General features: G+C 39.3%; 18 non-coding genes across 18 annotated transcripts; all 18 read left to right on the top strand.

Annotated features, from left to right (window-relative positions):
• Positions 1–486: 486 nt before the first annotated feature.
• On the top strand, positions 487–559 carry TRNAR-UCG (transfer RNA arginine (anticodon UCG)). Its single transcript has one exon. It is a non-coding gene; the product is annotated as a tRNA-Arg (tRNA).
• Positions 560–2,071: 1,512 nt separating this feature from the next.
• Positions 2,072–2,144, top strand: TRNAR-UCG (transfer RNA arginine (anticodon UCG)). Its single transcript has one exon. It is a non-coding gene; the product is annotated as a tRNA-Arg (tRNA).
• A 3,100-nt stretch (positions 2,145–5,244) lies between these two features.
• Positions 5,245–5,317, top strand: TRNAR-UCG (transfer RNA arginine (anticodon UCG)). Its single transcript has one exon. It is a non-coding gene; the product is annotated as a tRNA-Arg (tRNA).
• A 1,512-nt stretch (positions 5,318–6,829) lies between these two features.
• Positions 6,830–6,902, top strand: TRNAR-UCG (transfer RNA arginine (anticodon UCG)). The gene has a single exon. It is a non-coding gene; the product is annotated as a tRNA-Arg (tRNA).
• A 1,512-nt stretch (positions 6,903–8,414) lies between these two features.
• Positions 8,415–8,487, top strand: TRNAR-UCG (transfer RNA arginine (anticodon UCG)). The gene has a single exon. It is a non-coding gene; the product is annotated as a tRNA-Arg (tRNA).
• Positions 8,488–10,863: 2,376 nt separating this feature from the next.
• TRNAR-CCU (transfer RNA arginine (anticodon CCU)) lies at positions 10,864–10,936 on the top strand. The gene has a single exon. It is a non-coding gene; the product is annotated as a tRNA-Arg (tRNA).
• A 643-nt stretch (positions 10,937–11,579) lies between these two features.
• On the top strand, positions 11,580–11,652 carry TRNAR-UCG (transfer RNA arginine (anticodon UCG)). The gene has a single exon. It is a non-coding gene; the product is annotated as a tRNA-Arg (tRNA).
• A 1,515-nt stretch (positions 11,653–13,167) lies between these two features.
• Positions 13,168–13,240, top strand: TRNAR-UCG (transfer RNA arginine (anticodon UCG)). Its single transcript has one exon. It is a non-coding gene; the product is annotated as a tRNA-Arg (tRNA).
• Positions 13,241–14,755: 1,515 nt separating this feature from the next.
• On the top strand, positions 14,756–14,828 carry TRNAR-UCU (transfer RNA arginine (anticodon UCU)). Its single transcript has one exon. It is a non-coding gene; the product is annotated as a tRNA-Arg (tRNA).
• Positions 14,829–15,617: 789 nt separating this feature from the next.
• TRNAR-CCU (transfer RNA arginine (anticodon CCU)) lies at positions 15,618–15,690 on the top strand. The gene has a single exon. It is a non-coding gene; the product is annotated as a tRNA-Arg (tRNA).
• Positions 15,691–17,211: 1,521 nt separating this feature from the next.
• On the top strand, positions 17,212–17,286 carry TRNAR-CCU (transfer RNA arginine (anticodon CCU)). Its single transcript has one exon. It is a non-coding gene; the product is annotated as a tRNA-Arg (tRNA).
• A 642-nt stretch (positions 17,287–17,928) lies between these two features.
• TRNAR-UCG (transfer RNA arginine (anticodon UCG)) lies at positions 17,929–18,001 on the top strand. Its single transcript has one exon. It is a non-coding gene; the product is annotated as a tRNA-Arg (tRNA).
• Positions 18,002–19,516: 1,515 nt separating this feature from the next.
• On the top strand, positions 19,517–19,589 carry TRNAR-UCU (transfer RNA arginine (anticodon UCU)). Its single transcript has one exon. It is a non-coding gene; the product is annotated as a tRNA-Arg (tRNA).
• Positions 19,590–20,378: 789 nt separating this feature from the next.
• Positions 20,379–20,451, top strand: TRNAR-CCU (transfer RNA arginine (anticodon CCU)). The gene has a single exon. It is a non-coding gene; the product is annotated as a tRNA-Arg (tRNA).
• Positions 20,452–21,972: 1,521 nt separating this feature from the next.
• Positions 21,973–22,047, top strand: TRNAR-CCU (transfer RNA arginine (anticodon CCU)). Its single transcript has one exon. It is a non-coding gene; the product is annotated as a tRNA-Arg (tRNA).
• Positions 22,048–22,689: 642 nt separating this feature from the next.
• On the top strand, positions 22,690–22,762 carry TRNAR-UCU (transfer RNA arginine (anticodon UCU)). The gene has a single exon. It is a non-coding gene; the product is annotated as a tRNA-Arg (tRNA).
• Positions 22,763–23,565: 803 nt separating this feature from the next.
• On the top strand, positions 23,566–23,638 carry TRNAR-CCU (transfer RNA arginine (anticodon CCU)). Its single transcript has one exon. It is a non-coding gene; the product is annotated as a tRNA-Arg (tRNA).
• A 643-nt stretch (positions 23,639–24,281) lies between these two features.
• Positions 24,282–24,354, top strand: TRNAR-UCG (transfer RNA arginine (anticodon UCG)). The gene has a single exon. It is a non-coding gene; the product is annotated as a tRNA-Arg (tRNA).
• The last annotated feature ends 646 nt before the right edge of the window (positions 24,355–25,000 follow it).

Here is a 25,000-nt window from a genome sequence, read left to right as displayed (position 1 = left end):
TTAAACACCTATCTTTGTCAGATGCAACTTTGACCCGGCAGAAGATATTCCTTTGGAAAAAATTATTTGAATTGGATTGGTGTAACTGTTGTTTCTAGAGGTGGTGACAGGCTTTCAGCTACTTGAATAGGGCAAGTCAGGATTCATGAAACATATACAACCTTTGAGCGTGTGTAAATTGGCATATCCAGAAAGGAGCAGTTTGTACTACTGTCAAAACAGTTTCTCTCCACTTCTGGAAATATCCAGAGCTATGTAAAGCATACAACTGAGCTTTAATCTCATGAAGAAAGAGGTTTACATGCAAAAAAGAAAACAAAAGCTTATCATACTGGTGACATTCTCATTATATCAATTCCAAAAGAGTGCTTTAATTGAAAGGAGCTGAAAAAACCCAATGGGATGTAAACCTAAATAACTATCAATATCATATTTCCCATCCTTGCATACCACCTACATTATAAAAATAAGCACAGTAGGACATATGACCGCGTGGCCTAATGGATAAGGCGTCTGACTTCGGATCAGAAGATTGAGGGTTCGAGTCCCTTCGTGGTCAGTTTTTGCCAATGGTCACACAACTCAGATTTTTATTCAGAATGGAAGCAGGCTCTTCCAATACTCTTATAGCCATCATGTTCTCATTCCTAATTATTCATGAAGTGGAGTACATACTGCACAGTCATTTAGATTGCATCTTCAGCCTAAAATCTTGTCCATTTTAGTGGCATTAAGAAGTGCTTCTATGTACACGCACTGAATATGTAATAGGGTTGCAGAATTTTGACTTGACAGAATGGGTTTTTAGCTTAAGGGTGTGTAGATGAAATGCAAGGTGTGTGTTCATGGAGTGCTTCAAGTGTAAAATCTGTATGATTTGTGCAGTTAAAGTGCTAGTTTTGCCTACGAGAAAGAAAAGTACTACAGAAGAATTATAAAGGATTGGCACATTGGCTGCCTTTGCTGATGACACAGTTGGCTAATTTGTAATGCATTGGTCTATTAAGTTGCAGAGTGTGGTTGAACTTGGTTAGGAGACTTGGTGCCTGTTTCTGTGTCCTGCTGAAGACAAGGACGGCTTGATACCACTGTCAAAGCCCAGTTTATTGAGAAAAGCATCCAGGAAAGAAGAAGTGTTGAGTCGAAAGTGGTTCTCCTCCAATTTCTCTCCACTTGCTCGAAATGCAGAGCCTCCATTATAGCACAGAACAGAGTGTTAAAGTCGGGGATGGAAGAGGATGAAAATGGGAAGTTTACTTATGGAGAGAACTGAGAAATGTCCTGTGTGCAGACACCAGTGTTTGACGATTGAATACATTTAAATATTGCCTCTAGACTGCAGTGTTTATCTGTCCCTCAGTGGCCTAATGGATAAGGCACTGGCCTCTTAAGCCAGGAATTGTGGGTTCGAGTCCCATTTGAGATGAAAACCAATATCCACTATTACTTTTCCAGAAAAATGTATATATTGATTACATGCTTCCGCTCAGAATCCTATGAGGTATTAGGAACTTTGAAATGGTGCCATTTTACTTCTGTACTCTTCAGGGTCATGTTGGTGTTCTGAAACTACAAAGTAGATTTTTAAACACCTATCTTTGTCAGATGCAACTTTGACCCGGCAGAAGATATTCCTTTGGAAAAAATTATTTGAATTGGATTGGTGTAACTGTTGTTTCTAGAGGTGGTGACAGGCTTTCAGCTACTTGAATAGGGCAAGTCAGGATTCATGAAACATATACAACCTTTGAGCGTGTGTAAATTGGCATATCCAGAAAGGAGCATTTTTTTACTACTGTCAAAACAGTTTCTCTCCACTTCTGGAAATATCCAGAACTATGTAAAGCATACAACTGAGCTTTAATCTCATGAAGAAAGAGGTTTAAATGCAAAAAAGAAAGCAAAAGCTTATCGTACTGGTGACATTCTCATTATATCGATTCCAAAAGAGTGCTTTAATTGAAAGGAGCTGAAAAAACACAATGGGATGTAAACCTAAATAACTATCAATATCATATTTCCCATCCTTGCATACCACCTACATTATAAAAATAAGCACAGCAGGACATATGACCGTGTGGCCTAATGGATAAGGCGTCTGACTTCGGATCAGAAGATTGAGGGTTCGAGTCCCTTCGTGGTCGTTTTTTGCCAATGGTCACACAATGCCAGCTTTCCATTCAGAATGGAAGCAGGCTCTTCCAATACTCTTATAGCCATCATGTTCTCATTCCTAATTATTCATGAAGTGGAGTACATACTGCACAGTCATTTAGATTGCATCTTCAGCCTAAAATCTTGTCCATGTTAGTGGCATTAAGAAGTGCTTCTATGTACACGCACTGAATATGTAATAGGGTTGCAGAATTTTGACTTGACAGAATGGGTTTTTAGCTTAAGGGTGTGTACATGAAATGCAAGGTGTGTAAGTATGTGTTCATGGAGTGCTTCAAGTGTAAAATCTGTATGATTTGTGCAGTTAAAGTGCTAATTTTGCCTACGAGAAAGAAAAGTACTACAGAAGAATTATAAAGGATTGGCACATTGGCTGCCTTTGCTGATGACACAGTTGGCTAATTTGTAAAGCATTGGTCTATTAAGTTGCAGAGTGTGGTTGAACTTGGTTAGGAGACTTGGTGCCTGTTTCTGTGTCCTGCTGAAGACAAGGACGGCTTGATACCACTGTCAAAGCCCAGTTTATTGAGAAAAGCATCCAGGAAAGAAGAAGTGTTGAGTCGAAAGTTGTTCTCCTCCAATTTCTTTCCACTTGCTCGAAATGCAGAGCCTCCATTACAGCACAGAACAGAGTTTTAAAGTCGGGGATGGAAGAGGATGAAAATGGGAAGTTTACTTATGGAGAGAACTGAGGAATGTCCTGTGTGCAGACACCAGTGTTTGACGATTGAATACATTTAAATAATGCCTCTAGACAGCAAATGCTTATCCTCAGTGGCCTAATGGATAAGGCACTGGCCTCTTAAGCCAGGGATTGTGGGTTCGAGTCTCATCTGAGGTGAAACCCAATATCCACTTTTACTTTTCCAGAAAAATGTATATATTTATTACATCCTTCCGCTCAGAAGCTTATGAGGTATTAGGAACTTTGAAATGGTACCATTTTACTTCTGTACTCTACAGGGTCATGTTGGTGTTCTGAAACTACAAAGTAGATTTTTAAACACCTATCTTTGTCAGATGCAACTTTGACCCGGCAGAAGATATTCCTTTGGAAAAAATGATTTCAATTGGATTGGTGTAACTGTTGTTTCTAGAGGAGGTGACAGGCTTTCAGCTACTTGAATAGGGCAAGTCAGGATTCATGAAACATATACAACCTTTGAGCGTGTGTAAATTGGCATATCCAGAAAGGAGCAGTTTGTACTACTGTCAAAACAGTTTCTCCCCACTTCTGGAAATATTCAGAGCTATGTAAAGCATACAACTGAGCTTTAATCTCATGAAGAAAGAGGTTTAAATGCAAAAAAGAAAACAAAAGCTTATCGTACTGGTGACATTCTCATTATATCGATTCTAAAAGAGTGCTTTAATTGAAAGGAGCTGAAAAAACACAATGGGATGTAAACCTAAATAACTATCAATATCATATTTCCCATCCTTGCACACCACCTACATTATAAAAATAAGCACAGCAGGACATATGACCGCGTGGCCTCATGGATCTGGCGTCTGACTTCGGATCAGAAGATTGAGGGTTCGAGTCCCTTCATGGTCGGTTTTTGCCAATGGTCACACAACTCAGCTTTCCATTCAGAATGGAAGCAGGCTCTTCCAATACTCTTATAGCCATCATGTTCTCATTCCTAATTATTCATGAAGTGGAGTACATACTGCACAGTCATTTAGATTGCATCTTCAGCCTAAAATCTTGTCCATGTTAGTGGCATTAAGAAGTGCTTCTATGTACACGCACTGAATATGTAATAGGGTTGCAGAATTTTGACTTGACAGAATGGGTTTTTAGCTTAAGGGTGTGTAGATGAAATGCAAGGTGTGTGTTCATGGAGTGCTTCAAGTGTAAAATCTGTATGATTTGTGCAGTTAAAGTGCTAATTTTGCCTACAAGAAAGAAAAGTACTACAGAAGAATTATAAAGGATTGGCACATTGGCTGCCTTTGCTGGTGACACAGTTGGCTAATTTGTAATGCATTGGTATATTAAGTTGCAGAGTGTGGTTGAACTTGGTTAGGAGACTTGGTGCCTGTTTCTGTGTCCTGCTGAAGACAAGGACGGCTTGATACCACTGTCAAAGCCCAGTTTATTGAGAAAAGCATCCAGGAAAGAAGAAGTGTTGAGTCGAAAGTGGTTCTCCTCCAATTTCTCTCCACTTGCTCGAAATGCAGAGCCTCCATTATAGCACAGAACAGAGTGTTAAAGTCGGGGATGGAAGAGGATGAAAATGGGAAGTTTACTTATGGAGAGAACTGAGAAATGTCCTGTGTGCAGACACCAGTGTTTGACGATTGAATACATTTAAATAATGCCTCTAGACTGCAGTGTTTATCTGTCCCTCAGTGGCCTAATGGATAAGGCACTGGCCTCCTAAGCAAGGAATTGTGGGTTCGATTCCCATCTGAGATGAAAACCAATATCCACTCTTACTTTTCCAGAAAAATTTATATATTTATTACATGCTACCGCTCAGAATCTTATGAGGTATTAGGAACTTTGAAATGGTACCATTTTACTTCTGTACTCTTCAGGGTCATGTTGGTGTTCTGAAACTACAAAGTAGATTTTTAAACACCTATCTTTGTCAGATGCAACTTTGACCCGGCAGAAGATATTCCTTTGGAAAAAATTATTTGAATTGGATTGGTGTAACTGTTGTTTCTAGAGGTGGTGACAGGCTTTCAGCTACTTGAATAGGGCAAGTCAGGATTCATGAAACATATACAACCTTTGAGCGTGTGTAAATTGGCATATCCAGAAAGGAGCAGTTTGTACTACTGTCAAAACAGTTTCTCTCCACTTCTGGAAATATCCAGAGCTATGTAAAGCATACAACTGAGCTTTAATCTCATGAAGAAAGAGGTTTACATGCAAAAAAGAAAACAAAAGCTTATCATACTGGTGACATTCTCATTATATCAATTCCAAAAGAGTGCTTTAATTGAAAGGAGCTGAAAAAACACAATGGGATGTAAACCTAAATAACTATCAATATCATATTTCCCATCCTTGCATACCACCTACATTATAAAAATAAGCACAGTAGGACATATGACCGCGTGGCCTAATGGATAAGGCGTCTGACTTCGGATCAGAAGATTGAGGGTTCGAGTCCCTTCGTGGTCAGTTTTTGCCAATGGTCACACAACTCAGATTTTTATTCAGAATGGAAGCAGGCTCTTCCAATACTCTTATAGCCATCATGTTCTCATTCTTAATTATTCATGAAGTGGAGTACATACTGCACAGTCATTTAGATTGCATCTTCAGCCTAAAATCTTGTCCATTTTAGTGGCATTAAGAAGTGCTTCTATGTACACGCACTGAATATGTAATAGGGTTGCAGAATTTTGACTTGACAGAATGGGTTTTTAGCTTAAGGGTGTGTAGATGAAATGCAAGGTGTGTGTTCATGGAGTGCTTCAAGTGTAAAATCTGTATGATTTGTGCAGTTAAAGTGCTAGTTTTGCCTACGAGAAAGAAAAGTACTACAGAAGAATTATAAAGGATTGGCACATTGGCTGCCTTTGCTGATGACACAGTTGGCTAATTTGTAATGCATTGGTCTATTAAGTTGCAGAGTGTGGTTGAACTTGGTTAGGAGACTTGGTGCCTGTTTCTGTGTCCTGCTGAAGACAAGGACGGCTTGATACCACTGTCAAAGCCCAGTTTATTGAGAAAAGCATCCAGGAAAGAAGAAGTGTTGAGTCGAAAGTGGTTCTCCTCCAATTTCTCTCCACTTGCTCGAAATGCAGAGCCTCCTTTATAGCACAGAACAGAGTGTTAAAGTCGGGGATGGAAGAGGATGAAAATGGGAAGTTTACTTATGGAGAGAACTGAGAAATGTCCTGTGTGCAGACACCAGTGTTTGACGATTGAATACATTTAAATATTGCCTCTAGACTGCAGTGTTTATCTGTCCCTCAGTGGCCTAATGGATAAGGCACTGGCCTCTTAAGCCAGGAATTGTGGGTTCGAGTCCCATTTGAGATGAAAACCAATATCCACTCTTACTTTTCCAGAAAAATTTATATATTTATTACATGCTTCCGCTCAGAATCCTATGAGGTATTAGGAACTTTGAAATGGTGCCATTTTACTTCTGTACTCTTCAGGGTCATGTTGGTGTTCTGAAACTACAAAGTAGATTTTTAAACACCTATCTTTGTCAGATGCAACTTTGACCCGGCAGAAGATATTCCTTTGGAAAAAATTATTTGAATTGGATTGGTGTAACTGTTGTTTCTAGAGGTGGTGACAGGCTTTCAGCTACTTGAATAGGGCAAGTCAGGATTCATGAAACATATACAACCTTTGAGCGTGTGTAAATTGGCATATCCAGAAAGGAGCATTTTTTTACTACTGTCAAAACAGTTTCTCTCCACTTCTGGAAATATCCAGAACTATGTAAAGCATACAACTGAGCTTTAATCTCATGAAGAAAGAGGTTTAAATGCAAAAAAGAAAGCAAAAGCTTATTGTACTGGTGACATTCTCATTATATCGATTCCAAAAGAGTGCTTTAATTGAAAGGAGCTGAAAAAACACAATGGGATGTAAACCTAAATAACTATCAATATCATATTTCCCATCCTTGCATACCACCTACATTATAAAAATAAGCACAGTAGGACATATGACCGCGTGGCCTAATGGATAAGGCGTCTGACTTCGGATCAGAAGATTGAGGGTTCGAGTCCCTTCGTGGTCGTTTTTTGCCAATGGTCACACAATGCCAGCTTTCCATTCAGAATGGAAGCAGGCTCTTCCAATACTCTTATAGCCATCATGTTCTCATTCCTAATTATTCATGAAGTGGAGTACATACTGCACAGTCATTTAGATTGCATCTTCAGCCTAAAATCTTGTCCATGTTAGTGGCATTAAGAAGTGCTTCTATGTACACGCACTGAATATGTAATAGGGTTGCAGAATTTTGACTTGACAGAATGGGTTTTTAGCTTAAGGGTGTGTAGATGAAATGCAAGGTGTGTGTTCATGGAGTGCTTCAAGTGTAAAATCTGTATGATTTGTGCAGTTAAAGTGCTAATTTTGCCTACAAGAAAGAAAAGTACTACAGAAGAATTATAAAGGATTGGCACATTGGCTGACTTTGCTGGTGACACAGTTGGCTAATTTGTAATGCATTGGTATATTAAGTTGCAGAGTGTTGTTGAACTTGGTTAGGAGACTTGGTGCCTGTTTCTGTGTCCTGCTGAAGACAAGGACGGCTTGATACCACTGTCAAAGCCCAGTTTATTGAGAAAAGCATCCAGGAAAGAAGAAGTGTTGAGTCGAAAGTGGTTCTCCTCCAATTTCTCTCCACTTGCTCGAAATGCAGAGCCTCCATTATAGCACAGAACAGAGTGTTAAAGTCGGGGATGGAAGAGGATGAAAATGGGAAGTTTACTTATGGAGAGAACTGAGAAATGTCCTGTGTGCAGACACCAGTGTTTGACGATTGAATACATTTAAATAATGCCTCTAGACTGCAGTGTTTATCTGTCCCTCAGTGGCCTAATGGATAAGGCACTGGCCTCCTAAGCAAGGAATTGTGGGTTTGATTCCCATCTGAGATGAAAACCAATATCCACTCTTACTTTTCCAGAAAAATTTATATATTTATTACATGCTTCCGCTCAGAATCTTATGAGGTATTAGGAACTTTGAAATGGTACCATTTTACTTCTGTACTCTTCAGGGTCATGTTGGTGTTCTGAAACTACAAAGTAGATTTTTAAACACCTATCTTTGTCAGATGCAACTTTGACCCGGCAGAAGATATTCGTTTGGAAAAAATTATTTGAATTGGATTGGTGTAACTGTTGTTTCTAGAGGTGGTGACAGGCTTTCAGCTACTTGAATAGGGCAAGTCAGGATTCATGAAACATATACAACCTTTGAGCGTGTGTAAATTGGCATATCCAGAAAGGAGCAGTTTGTACTACTGTCAGAACAGTTTCTCTCCACTTCTGGAAATATCCAGAGCTATGTAAAGCATACAACTGAGCTTTAATCTCATGAAGAAAGAGGTTTAAATGCAAAAAAGAAAACAAAAGCTTATCATACTGGTGACATTCTCATTATATCAATTCCAAAAGAGTGCTTTAATTGAAAGGAGCTGAAAAAACACAATGGGATGTACACCTAAATAACTATCAATATCATATTTCCCATCCTTGCAGACCATCTACATTATAAAAATAAGCACAACAGGACATATGACCGCGTGGCCTAATGGATAAGGTGTCTGACTTCGGATCAGAAGATTGAGGGTTCGAGTCCCTTCGTGGTCGGTTTTTGCCAATGGTCACACAATGCCAGCTTTCCATTCAGAATGGAAGCAGGCTCTTCCAATACTCTTATAGCCATCATGTTCTCATTCCTAATTATTCATGAAGTGCAGTACATACTGCACAGTCATTTAGATTGCATCTTCAGCCTAAAATCTTGTCTATGTTAGTGGCATTAAGAAGTGCTTCTATGTACACGCACTGAATATGTAATAGGGTTGCAGAATTTTGACTTGACAGAATGGGTTTTTAGCTTAAAGGTGTGTACATGAAATGCAAGGTGTGTAAGTATGTGTTCATGGAGTGCTTCAAGTGTAAAATCTGTATGATTTGTGCAGTTAAAGTGCTAATTTTGCCTACGAGAAAGAAAAGTACTACAGAAGAATTACAAAGGATTGGCACATTGGCTGCCTTTGCTGATGACACAGTTGGCTAATTTGTAAAGCATTGGTCTATTAAGTTGCAGAGTGTAGTTGAACTTGGTTAGGAGACTTGGTGCCTGTTTCTGTGTCCTGCTGAAGACAAGGACGGCTTGATACCACTGTCAAAGCCCAGTTTATTGAGAAAATCATTAAGGAAAGAAGAAGTGTTGAGTCGAAAGTGGTTCTCCTCCAATTTCTCTCCACTTGCTCGAAATGAAGAGCCTCCATTATAGCACAGAACAGAGTGTTAAAGTCGAGGATGGAAGAGGATGAAAATGGGAAGTTTACTTATGGAGAGAACTGAGAAATGTCCTGTGTGCAGACGATTGAATACATTTAAATAATGCCTCTAGAATGAAAGTGTTTATCTGTGCCTCAGTGGCCTAATGCATAAGGCACTGGCCTCCAAAGCCAGGGATTGTGGTTTCGAGTACCATCTGAGGTGAAAACCAATATCCACTCTTACTTTTCCATAAAAATTGATATATTTATTACATTCTTCCGCTCAGAAGCTTATGAGGTATTAGGAACTTTGAAATGGTACCATTTTACTTCTGTACTCTTCAGGGTCATGTTGGTGTTCTGAAACTACAAAGTAGATTTTTAAACACCTATCTTTGTCAGATGCAACTTTGACCCTGCAGAAGATATTCCTTTGGAAAAAATGATTTGAATTGGATTGGTGTAACTGTTGTTTCTAGAGGTGGTGACAGGCTTTCAGCTACTTGAATAGGGCAAGTCAGGATTCATGTACCTTATACAACCTTTGAGCGTGTGTAAATTGGCATATCCAGAAAGGAGCAGTTTGTACTACTGTCAAAACAGTTTCTCTCCACGTCTGGAAATATCCAGAGCTATGCAAAGCATACAACTGAGCTTTAATCTCATGAAGAAAGAGGTTTAAATGCAAAAAAGAAAACAAAAGTTTATCGTACTGGTGACATTCTCATTATATCGATTCCAAAAGAGTGCTTTAATTGAAAGGAGCTGAAAAAACACAATGAGATGTAAACCTAAATAACTATCAATATCATATTTCCCATCCTTGCATACCACCTACATTATAAAAATAAGCACAGCAGGACATATGACCGCGTGGCCTAATGGATAAGGCGTCTGACTTTGGATCAGAAGATTGAGGGTTCGAGTCCATTCGTGGTCGGATTTTGCCAATGGTCACACAACTCAGCTTTCCATTCAGAATGGAAGCAGGCTCTTCCAATACTCTTATAGCCATCATGTTCTCATTCCTAATTATTCATGAAGTGGAGTACATACTGCACAGTCATTTAGATTGCATCTTCAGCCTAAAATCTTGTCCATGTTAGTGGCATTAAGAAGTGCTTCAATGTACACACACTGAATATGTAATAGGGTTGCAGAATTTTGACTTGACAGAATGGGTTTTTAGCTTAAGGGTGTGTAGATGAAATGGAAGGTGTGTGTTCATGGAGTGCTTCAAGTGTAAAATCTGTATGATTTGTGCAGTTAAAGTGCTAATTTTGCCTATGAGAAAGAAAAGTACTACAGAAGAATTATAAAGGATTGGCACATTGGCTGCCTTTGCTGATGACACAGTTGGCTAATTTGTAAAGCATTGGTCTATTAAGTTGCAGAGTGTGGTTAAACTTGGTTAGGAGACTTGGTGCCTGTTTCTGTGTCCTGCTGAAGACAAGGACGGCTTGATACCACTGTCAAAGCCCAGTTTATTGAGAAAAGCATCCAGGAAAGAAGAAGTGTTGAGTCGAAAGTTGTTCTCCTCCAATTTCTTTCCACTTGCTCGAAATGCAGAGCCTCCATTATAGCATAGAAAAGAGTGTTAAAGTCGGGGATGGAAGAGGATGAAAATGGGAAGTTTACTTATGGAGAGAACTGAGAAATGTCCTGTGTGCAGACACCAGTGTTTGACGATTGAATACATTTAAATAATGCCTCTAGCATGCAAGTGTTTATCTGTGCCTCAGTGGCCTAATGGATAAGGCACTGGCCTCCTAAGCCAGGGATTGTGGGTTCGAGTCCCATCTGAGGTGAAAACCAATATCCACTCTTACTTTTCCAGAAAAATGTACATATTTATTACATGCTTCCGCTCAGAAGCTTATGAGGTATTAGGAACTTTGAAATGGTACCATTTTACTTCTGTACTCTTCAGGGTCATGTTGGTGTTCTGAAACTACAAAGTAGATTTTTAACACCTATCTTTGTCAGATGCAACTTTGACCCGGCAGAAGATATTCCTTTGGAAAAAATGATTTGAATTGGATTGATGTAACTGTTGTTTCTAGAGGTGGTGACAGGCTTTCAGCTACTTGAATAGGGCGAGTCAGGATTCATGAAACATATACAACCTTTGAGCGTGTGTAAATTGGCATATCCAGAAAGGAGCAGTTTGTACTACTGTCAAAACAGTTTCTCTCCACTTCTGGAAATATCCAGAGCTATGTAAAGCATACAACTGAGCTTTAATCTCATGAAGAAAGAGGTTTAAATGCAAAAAAGAAAACAAAAGCTTATCGTACTGGTGACATTCTCATTATATCGATTCTAAAAGAGTGCTTTAATTGAAAGGAGCTGAAAAAACACAATGGGATGTAAACCTAAATACCTATCAATATCATATTTCCCATTCTTGCATACCACCTACATTATAAAAATAAGCACAGCGGGACATATGATTGCGTGGCCTAATGGATAAGGCGTCTGACTTCGGATCAGAAGATTGAGGGTTCGAGTCCCTTCGTGGTCGGTTTTTGCTAATGGTCACACAACTCAGCTTTCCATTCAGAATGTAAGCAGGCTCTTCCAATACTCTTATAGCCATCATGTTCTCATTCCTAATTATTCATGAAGTTGAGTACATACTGCACAGTCATTTAGATTGCATCTTCAGCATAAAATCTTGTCCATGTTAGTGGCATTAAGAAGTGCTTCTATGTACACGCACTGAATATGTAATAGGGTTGCAGAATTTTGACTTGACAGAATGGGTTTTTAGCTTAAGGGTGTGTACATGAAATGCAAGGTGTGTAAGTATGTGTTCATGGAGTGCTTCAAGTGTAAAATCTGTATGATTTGTGCAGTTAAAGTGCTAATTTTGCCTATGAGAAAGAAAAGTACTACAGAAGAAATATAAAGGATTGGCACATTGGCTGCCTTTGCTGATGACACAGTTGGCTAATTTGTAAAGCATTGGTCTATTAAGTTGCAGAGTGTGGTTGAACTTGGTTAGGAGACTTGGTGCCTGTTTCTGTGTCCTGCTGAAGACAAGGACGGCTTGATACCACTGTCAAAGCCCAGTTTATTGAGAAAAGCATCCAGGAAAGAAGAAGTGTTGAGTCGAAAGTTGTTCTCCTCCAATTTCTTTCCACTTGCTCGAAATGCAGAGCCTCCATTACAGCACAGAACAGAGTGTTAAAGTCGGGGATGGAAGAGGATGAAAATGGGAAGTTTACTTATGGAGAGAACTGAGGAATGTCCTGTGTGCAGACACCAGTGTTTGACGATTGAATACATTTAAATAATGCCTCTAGAAAGCAAGTGTTTATCCTCAGTGGCCTAATGGATAAGGCACTGGCCTCCTAAGCCAGGGATTGTGGGTTTGAGTCTCATCTGAGGTGAAACCCAGTATCCACTTTTACTTTTCCAGAAAAATTTATATATTTATTACATCCTTCCGCTCAGAAGCTTATGAGGTATTAGGAACTTTGAATTGGTACCATTTTACTTTTGTACTCTACAGGGTCATGTTGGTGTTCTGAAACTACAAAGTAGATTTTTAAACACCTATCTTTGTCAGATGCAACTTTGACCCGGCAGAAGATATTCCTTTGGAAAAAATGATTTCAATTGGATTGGTGTAACTGTTGTTTCTAGAGGTGGTGACAGGCTTTCAGCTACTTGAATAGGGCAAGTCAGGATTCATGAAACGTATACAACCTTTGAGCGTGTGTAAATTGGCATATCCAGAAAGGAGCAGTTTGTACTACTGTCAAAACAGTTTCTCTCCACTTCTGGAAATATCCAGAGCTATGTAAAGCATACAACTGAGCTTTAATCTCATGAAGAAAGCGGTTTAAATGCAAAAAAGAAAACAAAAGCTTATCGTACTGGTGACATTCTCATTATATCGATTCTAAAAGAGTGCTTTAATTGAAAGGAGCTGAAAAAACACAATGGGATGTAAACCTAAATAACTATCAATATCATATTTCCCATCCTTGCATACCACCTACATTATAAAAATAAGCACAGCAGGACATATGACCGCGTGGCCTAATGGATAAGGCGTCTGACTTCGGATCAGAAGATTGAGGGTTCGAGTCCCTTCGTGGTCGGTTTTTGCCAATGGTCACACAACTCAGCTTTCCATTCAGAATGGAAGCAGGCTCTTCCAATACTCTTATAGCCATCATGTTCTCATTCCTAATTATTCATGAAGTGGAGTACATACTGCACAGTCATTTAGATTGCATCTTCAGCATAAAATCTTGTCCATGTTAGTGGCATTAAGAAGTGCTTCTATGTACACGCACTGAATATGTAATAGGGTTGCAGAATTTTGACTTGACAGAATGGGTTTTTAGCTTAAGGGTGTGTACATGAAATGCAAGGTGTGTAAGTATGTGTTCATGGAGTGCTTCAAGTGTAAAATCTGTATGATTTGTGCAGTTAAAGTGCTAATTTTGCCTACGAGAAAGAAAAGTACTACAGAAGAATTATAAAGGATTGGCACATTGGCCGCCTTTGCTGATGACACAGTTGGCTAATTTGTAAAGCATTGGTCTATTAAGTTGCAGAGTGTGGTTGAACTTGGTTAGGAGACTTGGTGCCTGTTTCTGTGTCCTGCTGAAGACAAGGACGGCTTGATACCACTGTCAAAGCCCAGTTTATTGAGAAAAGCATCCAGGAAAGAAGAAGTGTTGAGTCGAAAGTTGTTCTCCTCCAATTTCTTTCCACTTGCTCGAAATGCAGAGCCTCCATTACAGCACAGAACAGAGTGTTAAAGTCGGGGATGGAAGAGGATGAAAATGGGAAGTTTACTTATGGAGAGAACTGAGGAATGTCCTGTGTGCAGACACCAGTGTTTGACGATTGAATACATTTAAATAATGCCTCTAGACAGCAAGTGTTTATCCTCAGTGGCCTAATGGATAAGGCACTGGCCTCCTAAGCCAGGGATTGTGGGTTCGAGTCTCATCTGAGGTGAAACCCAATATCCACTTTTACTTTTCCAGAAAAATTTATATATTTATTACATCCTTCCTCTCAGAAGCTTATGAGGTATTAGGAACTTTGAAATGGTACCATTTTACTTCTGTACTCTACAGGGTCATGTTGGTGTTCTGAAACTACAAAGTAGATTTTTAAACACCTATCTTTGTCAGATGCAACTTTGACCCGGCAGAAGATATTCCTTTGGAAAAAATGATTTGAATTGGATTGGTGTAACTGTTCTTTCTAGAGGTGGTGACAGGCTTTCAGCTACTTGAATAGGGCAAGTCAGGATTCATGAAACGTATACAACCTTTGAGCGTGTGTAAATTGGCATATCCAGAAAGGAGCAGTTTGTGCTACTGTCAAAACAGTTTCTCTCCACGTCTGGAAATATCCAGAGCTATGTAAAGCATACAACTGAGCTTTAATCTCATGAAGAAAGAGGTTTAAATGCAAAAAAGAAAACAAAAGCTTATCGTACTGGTGACATTCTCATTATATCGATTCCAAAAGAGTGCTTTAATTGAAAGGAGCTGAAAAAACACAATGGGATGTAAACCTAAATAACTATCAATATCATATTTCCCATCCTTGAATACCACCTACATTATAAAAATAAGCACAGCAGGACATATGACCGCGTGGCCTAATGGATAAGGTGTCTGACTTCTGATCAGAAGATTGAGGGTTCGAGTCCCTTCGTGGTCTGTTTTTGCCAATGGTCACACAACTCAGCTTTCCATTCAGAATGGAAGCAGGCTCTTCCAATACTCTTATAGCCATCATGTTATCATTCCTAATTATTCATGAAGTGGAGTACATACTGCACAGTCATTTAGATTGCATCTTCAGCCTAAAATCTTGTCCATGTTAGTTGCATTAAGAAGTGCTTCTATGTACACGCACTGAATATGTAATAGGGTTGCAGAATTTTGACTTGACAGAATGGGTTTTAGCTTAAGGGTGTGTAGATGAAATGCAAGGTGTGTAAGTATGTGTTCATGGAGTGCTTCAAGTGTAAAATCTGTATGATTTGTGCAGTTAAAGTGCTAATTTTGCCTACGAGAAAGAAAAGTACTACAGAAGAATTATAAAGGATTGGCACATTGGCTGCCTTTGCTGATGACACAGTTGGCTAATTTGTAAAGCATTGGTCTATTAAGTTGCAGAGTGTGGTTGAACTTGGTTAGGAGACTTGGTGCCTGTTTCTGTGTCCTGCTGAAGACAAGGACGGCTTGATTCCACTGTCAAAGCCCAGTTTATTGAGAAAAGCATCCAGGAAAGAAGAAGTGTTGAGTCGAAAGTTGTTCTCCTCCAATTTCTTTCCACTTGCTCGAAATGCAGAGCCTCCATTATAGCACGGAACAGAGTGTTAAAGTCGGGGATGGAAGAGGATGAAAATGGGAAGTTTACTTATGGAGAGAACTGAGAAATGTCCTGTGTGCAGACGATTGAATACATTTAAATAATGCCTCTAGAATGCAAGTGTTTATCTGTGCCTCAGTGGCCTAATGGATAAGGCACTGGCCTCCTAAGCCAGGAATTGTGGGTTCGAGTCCCATCTGAGGTGAAAACCAATATCCACCCTTACTTTTCCAGAAAAAGTGATATATTTATTACATTCTTCCGCTCAGAAGCTTATGAGGTATTAGGAACTTTGAAATGGTACCATTTTACTTCTGTACTCTTCAGGGTCATGTTGGTGTTCTGAAACTACAAAGTAGATTTTTAAACACCTATCTTTGTCAGATGCAACTTTGACCCGGCAGAAGATATTCCTTTGGAAAAAATGATTTGAATTGGATTGGTGTAACTGTTCTTTCTAGAGGTGGTGACAGGCTTTCAGCTACTTGAATAGGGCAAGTCAGGATTCATGAAACGTATACAACCTTTGAGCGTGTGTAAATTGGCATATCCAGAAAGGAGCAGTTTGTACTACTGTCAAAACAGTTTCTCTCCACGTCTGGAAATATCCAGAGCTATGTAAAGCATACAACTGAGCTTTAATCTCATGAAGAAAGAGCTTTAAATGCATAAAAGAATACAAAAGCTTATCGTACCGGTGACATTCTCATTATATCTATTCCAAAAGAGTGCTTTAATTGAAAGGAGCTGAAAAAACACAATGGGATGTAAACCTAAATAACTATCAATATCATATTCCCCATCCTTGCATACCACCTACATTATAAAAATAAGCACAGCAGGACATATGACTGCGTGGCCTAATGGATAAGGCGTCTGACTTCGGATCAGAAGATTGAGGGTTCGAGTCCATTTGTGCTTGGTTTTTGCCAATGGTCACACAACTCAGCTTTCCATTCAGAATGGAAGCAGGCTCTTCCAATACTCTTATAGCCATCATGTTCTCATTCCTAATTATTCATGAAGTGGAGTACATACTGCACAGTCATTTAGATTGCATCTTCAGCCTAAAACCTTGTCCATGTTAGTGGCATTAAGAAGTGCTTCTATGTACATGCACTGAATATGTAATAGGGTCGCAGAATTTTGACTTGACAGAATGGGTTTTTAGCTTAAGGGTGTGTAGATGAAATGCAAGGTGTGTAAGTATGTGTTCATGGAGTGCTTCAAGTGTAAAATCTGTATGATTTGTGCAGTTAAAGTGCTTATTTTTGCCTACGAGAAAGAAAAGTACTACAGAAGAATTATAAAGGATTGTCACATTGGCTGCCTTTGCTGATGACACAGTTGGCTAATTTGTAAAGCATTGGTCTATTAAGTTGCAGAGTGTGGTTGAACTTGGTTAGGAGACTTGGTGCCTGTTTCTGTGTCCTGCTGAAGACAAGGACGGCTTGATACCACTGTCAAAGCCCAGTTTATTGAGAAAAGCATCCAGGAAAGAAGAAGTGTTGAGTCGAAAGTTGTTCTCCTCCAATTTCTTTCCACTTGCTCGAAATGCAGAGCCTCCATTATAGCACAGAACAGAGTGTTAAAGTCGGGGATGGAAGAGGATGAAAATGGGAAGTTTACTTATGGAGAGAACTGAGAAATATCCTGTGTGCAGAGACCAGTGTTTGACAATTGAATACATTTAAATAATGCCTCTATACTGCAAGTGTTTATCTGTTCCTCAGTGGCCTAATGGATAAGGCACTGGTCTCCTAAGCCAGGGATTGTGGGTTCGAGTCCCATCTGAGGTGAAAACCAATATCCGCTCTTACTTTTCCAGAAAAATGTATATATTTATTACATGCTTCCGCTCAGAAGCTTATGAGGTATTAGGAACTTTGAAATGGTACCATTTTACTTTTGTACTCTTCAGGGTCATGTTGGTGTTCTGAAACTACAAAGTAGATTTTTAAACACCTATCTTTGTCAGATGCAACTTTGACCCGGCAGAAGATATTCCTTTGGAAAAAATGATTTCAATTGGATTGGTGTAACTGTTGTTTCTAGAGGTGGTGACAGGCTTTCAGCTACTTGAATAGGGCAAGTCAGGATTCATGAAACGTATACAACCTTTGAGCGTGTGTAAATTGGCATATCCAGAAAGGAGCAGTTTGTACTACTGTCAAAACAGTTTCTCTCCACTTCTGGAAATATCCAGAGCTATGTAAAGCATACAACTGAGCTTTAATCTCATGAAGAAAGCGGTTTAAATGCAAAAAAGAAAACAAAAGCTTATCGTACTGGTGACATTCTCATTATATCGATTCTAAAAGAGTGCTTTAATTGAAAGGAGCTGAAAAAACACAATGGGATGTAAACCTAAATAACTATCAATATCATATTTCCCATCCTTGCATACCACCTACATTATAAAAATAAGCACAGCAGGACATATGACCGCGTGGCCTAATGGATAAGGCGTCTGACTTCGGATCAGAAGATTGAGGGTTCGAGTCCCTTCGTGGTCGGTTTTTGCCAATGGTCACACAACTCAGCTTTCCATTCAGAATGGAAGCAGGCTCTTCCAATACTCTTATAGCCATCATGTTCTCATTCCTAATTATTCATGAAGTGGAGTACATACTGCACAGTCATTTAGATTGCATCTTCAGCATAAAATCTTGTCCATGTTAGTGGCATTAAGAAGTGCTTCTATGTACACGCACTGAATATGTAATAGGGTTGCAGAATTTTGACTTGACAGAATGGGTTTTTAGCTTAAGGGTGTGTACATGAAATGCAAGGTGTGTAAGTATGTGTTCATGGAGTGCTTCAAGTGTAAAATCTGTATGATTTGTGCAGTTAAAGTGCTAATTTTGCCTACGAGAAAGAAAAGTACTACAGAAGAATTATAAAGGATTGGCACATTGGCCGCCTTTGCTGATGACACAGTTGGCTAATTTGTAAAGCATTGGTCTATTAAGTTGCAGAGTGTGGTTGAACTTGGTTAGGAGACTTGGTGCCTGTTTCTGTGTCCTGCTGAAGACAAGGACGGCTTGATACCACTGTCAAAGCCCAGTTTATTGAGAAAAGCATCCAGGAAAGAAGAAGTGTTGAGTCGAAAGTTGTTCTCCTCCAATTTCTTTCCACTTGCTCGAAATGCAGAGCCTCCATTACAGCACAGAACAGAGTGTTAAAGTCGGGGATGGAAGAGGATGAAAATGGGAAGTTTACTTATGGAGAGAACTGAGGAATGTCCTGTGTGCAGACACCAGTGTTTGACGATTGAATACATTTAAATAATGCCTCTAGACAGCAAGTGTTTATCCTCAGTGGCCTAATGGATAAGGCACTGGCCTCCTAAGCCAGGGATTGTGGGTTCGAGTCTCATCTGAGGTGAAACCCAATATCCACTTTTACTTTTCCAGAAAAATTTATATATTTATTACATCCTTCCTCTCAGAAGCTTATGAGGTATTAGGAACTTTGAAATGGTACCATTTTACTTCTGTACTCTACAGGGTCATGTTGGTGTTCTGAAACTACAAAGTAGATTTTTAAACACCTATCTTTGTCAGATGCAACTTTGACCCGGCAGAAGATATTCCTTTGGAAAAAATGATTTGAATTGGATTGGTGTAACTGTTCTTTCTAGAGGTGGTGACAGGCTTTCAGCTACTTGAATAGGGCAAGTCAGGATTCATGAAACGTATACAACCTTTGAGCGTGTGTAAATTGGCATATCCAGAAAGGAGCAGTTTGTGCTACTGTCAAAACAGTTTCTCTCCACGTCTGGAAATATCCAGAGCTATGTAAAGCATACAACTGAGCTTTAATCTCATGAAGAAAGAGGTTTAAATGCAAAAAAGAAAACAAAAGCTTATCGTACTGGTGACATTCTCATTATATCGATTCCAAAAGAGTGCTTTAATTGAAAGGAGCTGAAAAAACACAATGGGATGTAAACCTAAATAACTATCAATATCATATTTCCCATCCTTGAATACCACCTACATTATAAAAATAAGCACAGCAGGACATATGACCGCGTGGCCTAATGGATAAGGTGTCTGACTTCTGATCAGAAGATTGAGGGTTCGAGTCCCTTCGTGGTCTGTTTTTGCCAATGGTCACACAACTCAGCTTTCCATTCAGAATGGAAGCAGGCTCTTCCAATACTCTTATAGCCATCATGTTATCATTCCTAATTATTCATGAAGTGGAGTACATACTGCACAGTCATTTAGATTGCATCTTCAGCCTAAAATCTTGTCCATGTTAGTTGCATTAAGAAGTGCTTCTATGTACACGCACTGAATATGTAATAGGGTTGCAGAATTTTGACTTGACAGAATGGGTTTTAGCTTAAGGGTGTGTAGATGAAATGCAAGGTGTGTAAGTATGTGTTCATGGAGTGCTTCAAGTGTAAAATCTGTATGATTTGTGCAGTTAAAGTGCTAATTTTGCCTACGAGAAAGAAAAGTACTACAGAAGAATTATAAAGGATTGGCACATTGGCTGCCTTTGCTGATGACACAGTTGGCTAATTTGTAAAGCATTGGTCTATTAAGTTGCAGAGTGTGGTTGAACTTGGTTAGGAGACTTGGTGCCTGTTTCTGTGTCCTGCTGAAGACAAGGACGGCTTGATTCCACTGTCAAAGCCCAGTTTATTGAGAAAAGCATCCAGGAAAGAAGAAGTGTTGAGTCGAAAGTTGTTCTCCTCCAATTTCTTTCCACTTGCTCGAAATGCAGAGCCTCCATTATAGCACGGAACAGAGTGTTAAAGTCGGGGATGGAAGAGGATGAAAATGGGAAGTTTACTTATGGAGAGAACTGAGAAATGTCCTGTGTGCAGACGATTGAATACATTTAAATAATGCCTCTAGAATGCAAGTGTTTATCTGTGCCTCAGTGGCCTAATGGATAAGGCACTGGCCTCCTAAGCCAGGAATTGTGGGTTCGAGTCCCATCTGAGGTGAAAACCAATATCCACCCTTACTTTTCCAGAAAAAGTGATATATTTATTACATTCTTCCGCTCAGAAGCTTATGAGGTATTAGGAACTTTGAAATGGTACCATTTTACTTCTGTACTCTTCAGGGTCATGTTGGTGTTCTGAAACTACAAAGTAGATTTTTAAACACCTATCTTTGTCAGATGCAACTTTGACCCGGCAGAAGATATTCCTTTGGAAAAAATGATTTGAATTGGATTGGTGTAACTGTTCTTTCTAGAGGTGGTGACAGGCTTTCAGCTACTTGAATAGGGCAAGTCAGGATTCATGAAACGTATACAACCTTTGAGCGTGTGTAAATTGGCATATCCAGAAAGGAGCAGTTTGTACTACTGTCAAAACAGTTTCTCTCCACGTCTGGAAATATCCAGAGCTATGTAAAGCATACAACTGAGCTTTAATCTCATGAAGAAAGAGCTTTAAATGCATAAAAGAATACAAAAGCTTATCGTACCGGTGACATTCTCATTATATCTATTCCAAAAGAGTGCTTTAATTGAAAGGAGCTGAAAAAACACAATGGGATGTAAACCTAAATAACTATCAATATCATATTCCCCATCCTTGCATACCACCTACATTATAAAAATAAGCACAGCAGGACATATGACTGCGTGGCCTAATGGATAAGGCGTCTGACTTCGGATCAGAAGATTGAGGGTTCGAGTCCATTTGTGCTTGGTTTTTGCCAATGGTCACACAACTCAGCTTTCCATTCAGAATGGAAGCAGGCTCTTCCAATACTCTTATAGCCATCATGTTCTCATTCCTAATTATTCATGAAGTGGAGTACATACTGCACAGTCATTTAGATTGCATCTTCAGCCTAAAACCTTGTCCATGTTAGTGGCATTAAGAAGTGCTTCTATGTACATGCACTGAATATGTAATAGGGTCGCAGAATTTTGACTTGACAGAATGGGTTTTTAGCTTAAGGGTGTGTAGATGAAATGCAAGGTGTGTAAGTATGTGTTCATGGAGTGCTTCAAGTGTAAAATCTGTATGATTTGTGCAGTTAAAGTGCTTATTTTTGCCTACGAGAAAGAAAAGTACTACAGAAGAATTATAAAGGATTGTCACATTGGCTGCCTTTGCTGATGACACAGTTGGCTAATTTGTAAAGCATTGGTCTATTAAGTTGCAGAGTGTGGTTGAACTTGGTTAGGAGACTTGGTGCCTGTTTCTGTGTCCTGCTGAAGACAAGGACGGCTTGATACCACTGTCAAAGCCCAGTTTATTGAGAAAAGCATCCAGGAAAGAAGAAGTGTTGAGTCGAAAGTTGTTCTCCTCCAATTTCTTTCCACTTGCTCGAAATGCAGAGCCTCCATTATAGCACAGAACAGAGTGTTAAAGTCGGGGATGGAAGAGGATGAAAATGGGAAGTTTACTTATGGAGAGAACTGAGAAATATCCTGTGTGCAGAGACCAGTGTTTGACAATTGAATACATTTAAATAATGCCTCTATACTGCAAGTGTTTATCTGTTCCTCAGTGGCCTAATGGATAAGGCACTGGTCTCCTAAGCCAGGGATTGTGGGTTCGAGTCCCATCTGAGGTGAAAACCAATATCCGCTCTTACTTTTCCAGAAAAATGTATATATTTATTACATGCTTCCGCTCAGAAGCTTATGAGGTATTAGGAACTTTGAAATGGTACCATTTTACTTTTGTACTCTTCAGGGTCATGTTGGTGTTCTGAAACTACAAAGTAGATTTTTAAACACCTATCTTTGTCAGATGCAACTTTGACCCGGCAGAAGATATTCCTTTGGAAAAAATGATTTGAATTGGATTGGTGTAACTGTTGTTTCTAGAGGTGGTGACAGGCTTTCAGCTACTTGAATAGGGCAAGTCAGGATTCATGAAACATATACAACCTTTGAGCGTGTGTAAATTGGCATATCCAGAAAGGAGCAGTTTGTACTACTGTCAAAACAGTTTCTCTCCACTTCTGGAAATATCCAGAGCTATGTAAAGCATACAACTGAGCTTTAATCTCATGAAGAAAGAGGTTTAAATGCAAAAAAGAAAACAAAAGCTTATCGTACTGGTGACATTCTCATTATATCGATTCCAAAAGAGTGCTTTAATTGAAAGGAGCTGAAAAAACACAATGGGATGTAAACCTAAATAACTATCAATATGATATTTCCCATCCTTGAATACCACCTACATTATAAAAATAAGATCAGCAGGACATATGACCACGTGACCTAATGGATAAGGCGTCTGACTTCTGATCAGAAGATTGAGGGTTCGAGTCCCTTCGTGGTCGGTTTTTGCCAATGGTCACACAACTCAGCTTTCCATTCAGAATGGAAGCAGGCTCTTCCAATACTCTTAAAGCCATCATGTTCTCATTCCTAATTATTCATGAAGTGGAGTACATACTGCACAGTCATTTAGATTGCATCTTCAGCCAAAAATCTTGTCCATGTTAGTGGCATTAAGAAGTGCTTCTATGTACACGCACTGAATATGTAATAGGGTTGCAGAATTTTGACTTGACAGAATGGGTTTTTAGCTTAAGGGTGTGTAGATGAAATGCAAGGTGTGTAAGTATGTGTTGATGGAGTGCTTCAAGTGAAAAATCTGTATGATTTGTGCAGTTAAAGTGCTAATTTTGCCTACGAGAAAGAAAAGTACTACAGAAGAATTATAAAGGATTGGCACATTGGCTGCCTTTGCTGATGACACAGTTGGCTAATTTGTAAAGCATTGGTCTATTAAGTTGCAGAGTGTGGTTGAACTTGGTTAGGAGACTTGGTGCCTGTTTCTGTGTCCTGCTGAAGACAAGGACGGCTTGATACCACTGTCAAAGCCCAGTTTATTGAGAAAAGCATCCAGGAAAGAAGAAGTGTTGAGTCGAAAGTGGTTCTCCTCCAATTTCTCTCCACTTGCTCGAAATGCAGAGCCTCCATTATAGTACAGAACAGAGTGTTAAAGTCGGGGATGGAAGAGGATGAAAATGGGAAGTTTACTTATGGAGAGAACTGGTAAATGTCCTGTGTTCAGATACCAGTGTTTGACGATTGAATACATCTAAATAATGCCTCTAGACTGCAAGTGTTTATCTGTGCCTCAGTGGCCTAATGGATAAGGCACTGGCCTCCTAAGCCAGGGATTGTGGGTTCGAGTCACATCTGAGGTGAAAACCAATATCCACTCTTACTTTTCCAGAAAAATTGATATATTTATTACATGCTTCCGCTCAGAAGCTTATGAGGTATTAGGAACTTTGAAATGGTACCATTTTACTTCTGTACTCTTCAGAGTCATGTTGGTGTTCTGAAACTACAAAGTAGATTTTTAAACACCTATCTTTGTCAGATGCAACTTTGACCCGGCAGAAGATATTCCTTTGGAAAAAATGATTTAAATTGGATTGGTGTAACTGTTGTTTCTAGAGGTGGTGACAGGCTTTCAGCTACTTGAATAGGGCAAGGCAGGATTCATGAAACGTATACAACCTTTGAGCATGTGTAAATTGACATATCCAGAAAGGAGCAGATGTACTACTGTCAAAACAGTTTCTCTCCACCTCTAGAAATATCCAGAGCTATGTAAAGCATGCAACCGAGCTTTATTCTCATGAAGAAAGAGGTTTAAATGCAAAAAAGAAAACAAAAGCTTATCGTACTGGTGACATTTTCATTATATAGATTCCAAAAGAGTGCTTTAATTGAAAAGAGCTGAAAACACACAATGGGATGTAAACCTAAATAACTATAAATATCATATTTCCCATTCTTGCATACCACCTACATTATAAAAATAAGCACAGCAGGACATATGACCGCGTGGCCTAATGGATAAGGCGTCTGACTTCGAATCAGAAGATTGAGGGTTGGAGTCCCTTCGTGGTCGGTTTTTGCCAATGGTCACACAACTCAGCTTTCCATTCAGAATGGAAGCAGGCTCTTCCAATACTCATATAGCCATCATGTTCTCATTCCTAATTATTCATGAAGTGGAGTACATACTGCACAGTCATTTAGATTGCATCTTCAGCCTAAAATCTTGTTCATGTTAGTGGCATTAAGAAGTGCTTCTATGTACACGCACTGAATATGTAATAGGGTTGCAGAATTTTGACTTGACAGAATGGGTTTTTGGCTTAAGGGTGTGTAGATGAAATGCAAGGTGTATAAGTATGTGTTCATGGAGTGCTTCAAGTGTAAAATCTGTATGATTTGTGCAGTTAAAGTGCTAATTTTGCCTACGAGAAAGAAAAGTACTACAGAAGAATTATAAAGGATTGGCACGTTGGCTGCCTTTGCTGATGACACAGTTGGCTAATTTGTAAAGCATTGGTATATTAAGTTGCAGAGTGTGGTTGAACTTGGTTAGGAGACTTGGTGCCTGTTTCTGTGTCCTGCTGAAGACAAGGACGGCTTGATACCACTGTCAAAGCCCAGTTTATTGAGAAAAGCATCCAGGAAAGAAGAAGTGTTGAGTCGAAAGTTGTTCTCCTCCAATTTCTCTCCACTTGCTCGAAAGGCAGAGCCTCCAT

Source organism: Lissotriton vulgaris, chromosome 5 (assembly GCF_964263255.1).
Source record: "Lissotriton vulgaris chromosome 5, aLisVul1.2, whole genome shotgun sequence".
NCBI lineage: Eukaryota > Metazoa > Chordata > Amphibia > Caudata > Salamandridae > Lissotriton > Lissotriton vulgaris.
This window is presented reverse-complemented; position numbering and strand designations above follow the sequence as displayed.